The sequence below is a fragment of the Pristis pectinata genome, chromosome 42, assembly GCF_009764475.1.
Source record: "Pristis pectinata isolate sPriPec2 chromosome 42, sPriPec2.1.pri, whole genome shotgun sequence".
In the NCBI taxonomy this organism is placed as follows: domain Eukaryota; kingdom Metazoa; phylum Chordata; class Chondrichthyes; order Rhinopristiformes; family Pristidae; genus Pristis; species Pristis pectinata.
Window position 1 is genome coordinate 3899759 of NC_067445.1, and position 6000 is coordinate 3905758.

Here is a 6000-nt window from a genome sequence, read left to right on the forward strand (position 1 = left end):
TACGGACCACCCTCTGGGTGAAAAAGTTGCCCCTCAGGTTCCTGTTAAATCTTTCCCCTTCTCGCCTTAAATCTGTGCCCTCTCGTTCCTGATTCCCCAACCCTGGGGGGAAACGTCTGTGCGCATCAATTGTCATTAATTAAAATGCAATGAAGAGGAATTTTATATGTTGAGACAACTGGTGCCGATACCAGTGAAACTTATAGAACGTAGAAGAGTCCAGCGTAAGAACAGGCCCTTCAGCCCACTGTATCTGTGCCAACCATGTGATCCAAGTTACTGCAGACGTCACTGCTTCAGTTACTCACAGAAACTGTCCCTGAAAGGGGAAGGACATAGAAGGGCACTTTATACTGTTCTTCTAAGCTACTTCTGAAATCGCTCACTCAAAGGAAACAGCAGCCTGGTGACCTTGATTGATGGTCCTGCCCCATGACTATATTTTCCCCAGTTCCCCATCAACTTCCGTTCTTCGATCTTTCAGAATTGACACGTTGGCACTCTTTTACACTCAGCAACTTTTATCGATGCACCACAGAAAGTATCCTATCCGAATGCATCACGGCTCGGTACGGCAACTGCTCTGCCCGGGACCGCAAGAAACTGCAGAGAGTCGTGGACGCACCCCAGCACATCACGGAAACCAGCCTGCCCTCCATGGACTCGTCTATGCCTCTCTCTGCCTTGGTGAAGCAGCCAGCGTAATCAAATACCCCACCCACCTGGGTCATTCTCTCTTCTCCCATCAGGCAGAAGATACAGGAGCCTGAGGTCACATACCACCAGGCTCAAGGACAGCTTCTACTCCATTGTGATAAGACTATTGAACGGTTCCCTTATACGATGAGATGGACTCCTGACCTCACAATCTACCTTGTTATGACTTTGCACCTTATTGTCTACCTGCACTGCACTTCCCTGTAGCTGGGACACCTTACTCTGTAGTCTGTTATTGTTTTCACCCTGTACTGCATCAATACACTGTGTAATGAATTGATCTGTACGAACGGTATGCAAGACAAGTTTTTCACTGTACCTCGGTACAAGTGACAATAATAAACCAATTCCAATACCAATTAATCTTATGTCGACCCTAACTATATCCAGTGATCTGGTCTCCACCACCCTGGGGGCAGAGATTTCCAGAGATTCCCCGCCCTCTTGAGGGAAGACACTACAATGCACCACAGTTCTAAATGTCCTTATTTTGTAGCTGGGCCTCCTTGTTCCTGACTGTCCCACTCGCGGGAACATCCCAACACCTCGAAGGTCCACCGATGGTCTCGCCTGCCTGAAATTTTAAAGGCACTGCCTCCCCTCTCTCTTGGACTTCAATGGGAAGTGATATCTCACAGGCAGGTCTATTCTCACTTCATCTACAGTTCTACAAAGCGGCGAAGAGCTATACACGGAAACAGGCCCTGCGGCCCAACTCGTCCATTCCAGCCTAGTTGCCTACCCGAGCTAGTCCCATTTGCCCACGTTTGTCCCACTTCCCTCTCAACCTTTCCCATCCACCGACCTGTCCAAGAGTCTTTTAAACGTTGTACTTGTCCCGCCCACCCCCCAACTGCTTCCTCTGGCAGCTCGTCCCACACAGCCACCACCCTCTGTGTGAAAAACATACCCCTCAGGTCCCCTTTAAATCTTTCCCCTCTCACCCTCAACTTTTCGACTCCCCGACCCGGGGTGGGGGGAGAAGACGGTGACCGCCCACCTTATCTACGCCGCTCGTGATGTTATAAACCTCCATAAGGTCACCCCTCAGCCTCCTCCGCTCCAGGGAAAACAGTCCCAGCCTGTCCGGCGTCTCTTTATAACTCGAGACCTCCAATCCAGGAACATCCTGGTGAATCTTTCCCACACCCTATCCAGCTTAGTGACGCTGGAACTGCGCACAACACTCCTAGTGCGGTCTCCTAAAGAACCATAGAACCATACAGCACAAAACAGGCCCTTCGGCCCACCATGTTGTGCCGCCCATCAAAGCACCCTCACACTATCTAACCCTTTCCTCCCGCATATCCCTCTATCTCACATTACTCCATGTGCTTATCCAACAAACTCTTGAACCTGTCCAATGTATCTGCCTCCACCACCATATATATTTTATATACCTCTATCATGTCTCCTCTCATCCTCCTGCTTTCCAGTGAATAAAGCCCTAGCACCTTAAGCCTCTCCTCATATTCCATACGCTCTAATCCAGGCAGCATCCTGGTAAATCTCCTCTGCACCCTGTCCAACGCCTCCACATCCTTCCTATAATGCGGCGACCAGAACTGAACACAGTACTCTAAGTGTGGTCTAACTAGAGTTTTGTAAAGCTGCATCATCACTTCGAGGATCTTAAACTCAATCCCACGATTTATGAAAGCTACCATCCCATAGGCCTTCTTAACTGCTCTATCCACCTGTGAGGCAACTTTCAGTGAACTGTGAATATGAACCCCCAGATCCCTCCGCTCCTCTACACTGCCAAGTACTTTGCCACTTACCCTGTACTCTGGCCTGGAGTTTGTCCTTCCAAATTGTACCACCTCACACTTCTCTGGATTGAACTCCATCTGCCACTTGTCAGCCCAGCTCTGCATCCTATCAATATCCCTCTGTAAGCTCCGACAGCCCTCCACACTATCCACAATGCCACAGATCTTTGTGTCGTCTGCACACTTGCTAACTCACCCGTCCATCCTCTTATCTAAGTCGTTAATAAATATCACAAAAAGTAGAGGTCCCAGAACCGATCCCTGCGGGACACCACTAGTCACTGCCCTCCAATCCGAGGACAATCCTTCCACCACAACCCTCTGCTTTCTACAGGCAAGCCAATTCCTAATCCACACGGCCAAGCTTCCCTCGATCCCTTGGCCTCTGACCTTCTGAAGAAGCCTACCATGAGGAACCTTATCAAATGCCTTACTAAAATCCATGTAGACCACATCCACTACACTACCCTGATCAATCTTCCTGGTCATCTCCTCAAAGAACTCTATCAGGCTTGTGAGGCAAGATCTTCCCTTCACAAAGCCATGCTGGCTGTCCCTAATCAGTCCACGATTCTCCAGGTGTTCATAGATCCTATCGCTTAGAATCCTTTCTAACAGCTTACCCACCACAGACGTGAGACTCACCAGTCTGTAATTCCCTGGACTATCCCTACTACCTTTTTTGAACAAGGAGACAACATTCGCCACCCTCCAATCCTCCGGCACCATCCCCGTGGACAACGAGGACTCAAAGATCCTTACCAGCTGTTCAACAATCTCCTCCTTGGCCTCTCGAAGCAGCCTGGGGAAAATCCCGTCAGGTCCCGGAGATTTATCTGTCTTGATATTATTTAACAACTTCAACACATCCTCTCTCTTGATATCTACAACCTCGAGAACATTACCCTTACCAGCACTCCCTTCCGCGTCATCAAGACCCCTCTCCTTGGTGAATACTGAAGAGAAGTATTCATTGAGAACTTCTCCCACTTCCGCTGTAACGGGACGTCCCGGCTCCTGAACTCAGTGCCCCGTCCGATGAAGGCCAGCGTGTTTCATTACTCCTTGTGCGTGGAATACATCTTCCATTCATTGTGTTGCAAAGTCACAAATCAAATCGCGTTGTGAACAATAACTCCTTAGCTACCAAACATTAACTTTGAGATCAGCACAGGAGAATGTTTAACAACACAATGTTGGATTCACTCGGGAAGTCGAGCGCCCTGGGGAAAGAGATGCGTTAACCTTTGAGTTCGAACACCCGATACTTTACAACTGGGGGAGAAAATAACTGGATTGACATACCGTAAGTAAGTGGGGGAACATCGGCGGATTGGATCAAATGGTTGGACAGGACTCCAGCAGCGACTAGATGGTAAACAAACTGAAGCGGGAGATCACAGTCCGCAGGCGTTGGCTAAATGACAGAAAGATTTCAGAGTGATGCGGTCCAATCTGACTTCATCGAAGTGATAGCAGCGGAACCGTCCACCTACCTGTGGTTTATACACCACCACCCCCACACCACTCAAAGCCCCCCTTTTCAACTCTGGAACCAATTGAAATCTGCTGATTTCTCCGAATCTGCACCGGAAAGAGGAAATTAGGACATTTCCAAAATTAGTAACTCAAAATGCTGGAGGAACTCAGCGGATCAGGCAACATCTGTGGAAGGAAATGCAGAGTTTGGCTCCAGACCCTTCATCAGGACTGCAAACAATGCGAAGAACAAAAGCTCATCAGTAATTTAAGACCATTGAAACTGGCGATTGAGTGTGAGATGTTCTAATTCTAACTGCACGGGGGTGGGGAGAGGGTATGTCTCTTGAAACCTGATTACGAGAGGCACAGACAGAGTAGACCGCCGGTATCTTTTTCCCCCCACGGTCGAGATGTCTAATACCAGAGGGCATGCATTTAAGGTGGGGGGGGGATAAGTTCAAAGGAGATGTGCGGGTCAAGTTTTTTTTTACACAGAGAGAGGTGGATGCCTGGAATATGCTGCCAGGGGTGGGGGTGGAGGCAGATACGATAGAGGGGTTTAGGAGGCTCTCAGATAGGCCCATGGATGTGCAGAGAACGGAGAAATGTGGACACTGTGTAGGCGGAAGGGATTCGTTTAGTCAGGCGTTTATAGAACATAGAACATTACAGCACAGTACAGGTCCTTCAGCCCACAATGTTGTGCCGACAATTTACCCTGCTCTAAGATCTATCTAACCCTTCCCTCCCACACATAGCCATCCATTTCTCTATCAGTCATGTGTCTATCTAAGAGTCTCTGAAATGTCCCCAATGTAACTGCCCCCACCACCTCTGCAGGCAGTGCCTTCCACGCACCCACCACTCTCTGTGTAAAAAACCTACCCCTGACATCCCCCTTATACCTTCCTCCAATCTATTGCTGACAATTAATTACTAGTTTCATTAGTTCGGCGCAACATCGTGGGCTGAAGGGCCTGTTCCTGTGCTGTACTGTTTGATGTTCGATGTTCTACGTTACACCCAGGATGAGATCAGAGGAGGTATGATGTGGCCATCTCCTGTATTAACGCATAGTTAAGGACAAATCCCTGCCACTTCCCACAGAATTTAAGATATTTAGTTGTGGGGGAGAGACAGACAGAAAGCTCACTCCAACACAGAGACCAAATCAGGCAGAGACGCAAAGACATATGGAGAGTGACCTCACGGGATGACACAGTGGCACAGTGAGTAGAGCAGCCACCTCCCAGCTCCGGAGACCTAGGTTCGATCCTGACCTCCGGCGCTGTTTGTGTGTGCGAAGACTCTCCTCTCACCTCTCAACAAAGCGGACGGATGGGAGGTTAATCGGCCGCTGAAATCTGGTTGGAGATGTTATCTCAATTTAGTCAGACGGAGCAAGTTCCAGGGCACTGAGTCCAGAATCTTCCGGGGGCGGTGCGGTTCCTGGGCCCAGCACATGGATGTAATCACAAAGGAGGCACCTCGACTTTCTTCGGAATGAGATCTGAGGAGAGCTAAAGAGATTTAAGGATCTAAGGATAGAAGGAGATTCGGAATATCACCAAACCTTCCAGCAAACTTCTACAGATGCAGGGAGGTCAAATGGTAGGAGAAAGTACACAGATAATGGTAGGCCCCTTCATAGCATTGACGTACAGAGCAATCTTAGGGTCCAGGTCCACAGTTCACTGAAAGTGGCTACGCAGGTGGATAAGGTGGTAAGGAAGGCGTGTGGTGTCCTTGCTGTCATTGGTAGGGGTGTTGAGTACAAGAGTACAAGAAGATACAGGAGCCTGAGGGCGCGCACCACCAGGCTCAAGGACAGCTTCTACCCCACTGTTATAAGACTATTGAACGGTTCCCTTATACGATGAGATGGACTCTGACCTCACGATCTACTTTGTTGTGACCTTGCACCTTATTGCACTGCACTTTCTCTGTAGCTGTGACACTTTACTCTGTACTGTTATTGTTTTTACCTGTACTACATCAATGCACTCTGTACTAACTCAATGTAACTGCA

General features: G+C 48.8%; 1 protein-coding gene across 1 annotated transcript in view; it reads right to left on the reverse strand.

Moving 5' to 3' along the window:
- LOC127566480 (sialoadhesin-like) overlaps nt 1-3968 on the reverse strand; it is a 32768-nt gene extending 28800 nt beyond the window's left edge. The window contains exon 1 of the mRNA XM_052008912.1: nt 3795-3968. The gene's annotated coding sequence lies outside the window, so the exon portion shown is untranslated. The remainder of the gene's footprint in view (nt 1-3794) is intronic.
- Nucleotides 3969-6000: the final 2032 nt, after the last annotated feature.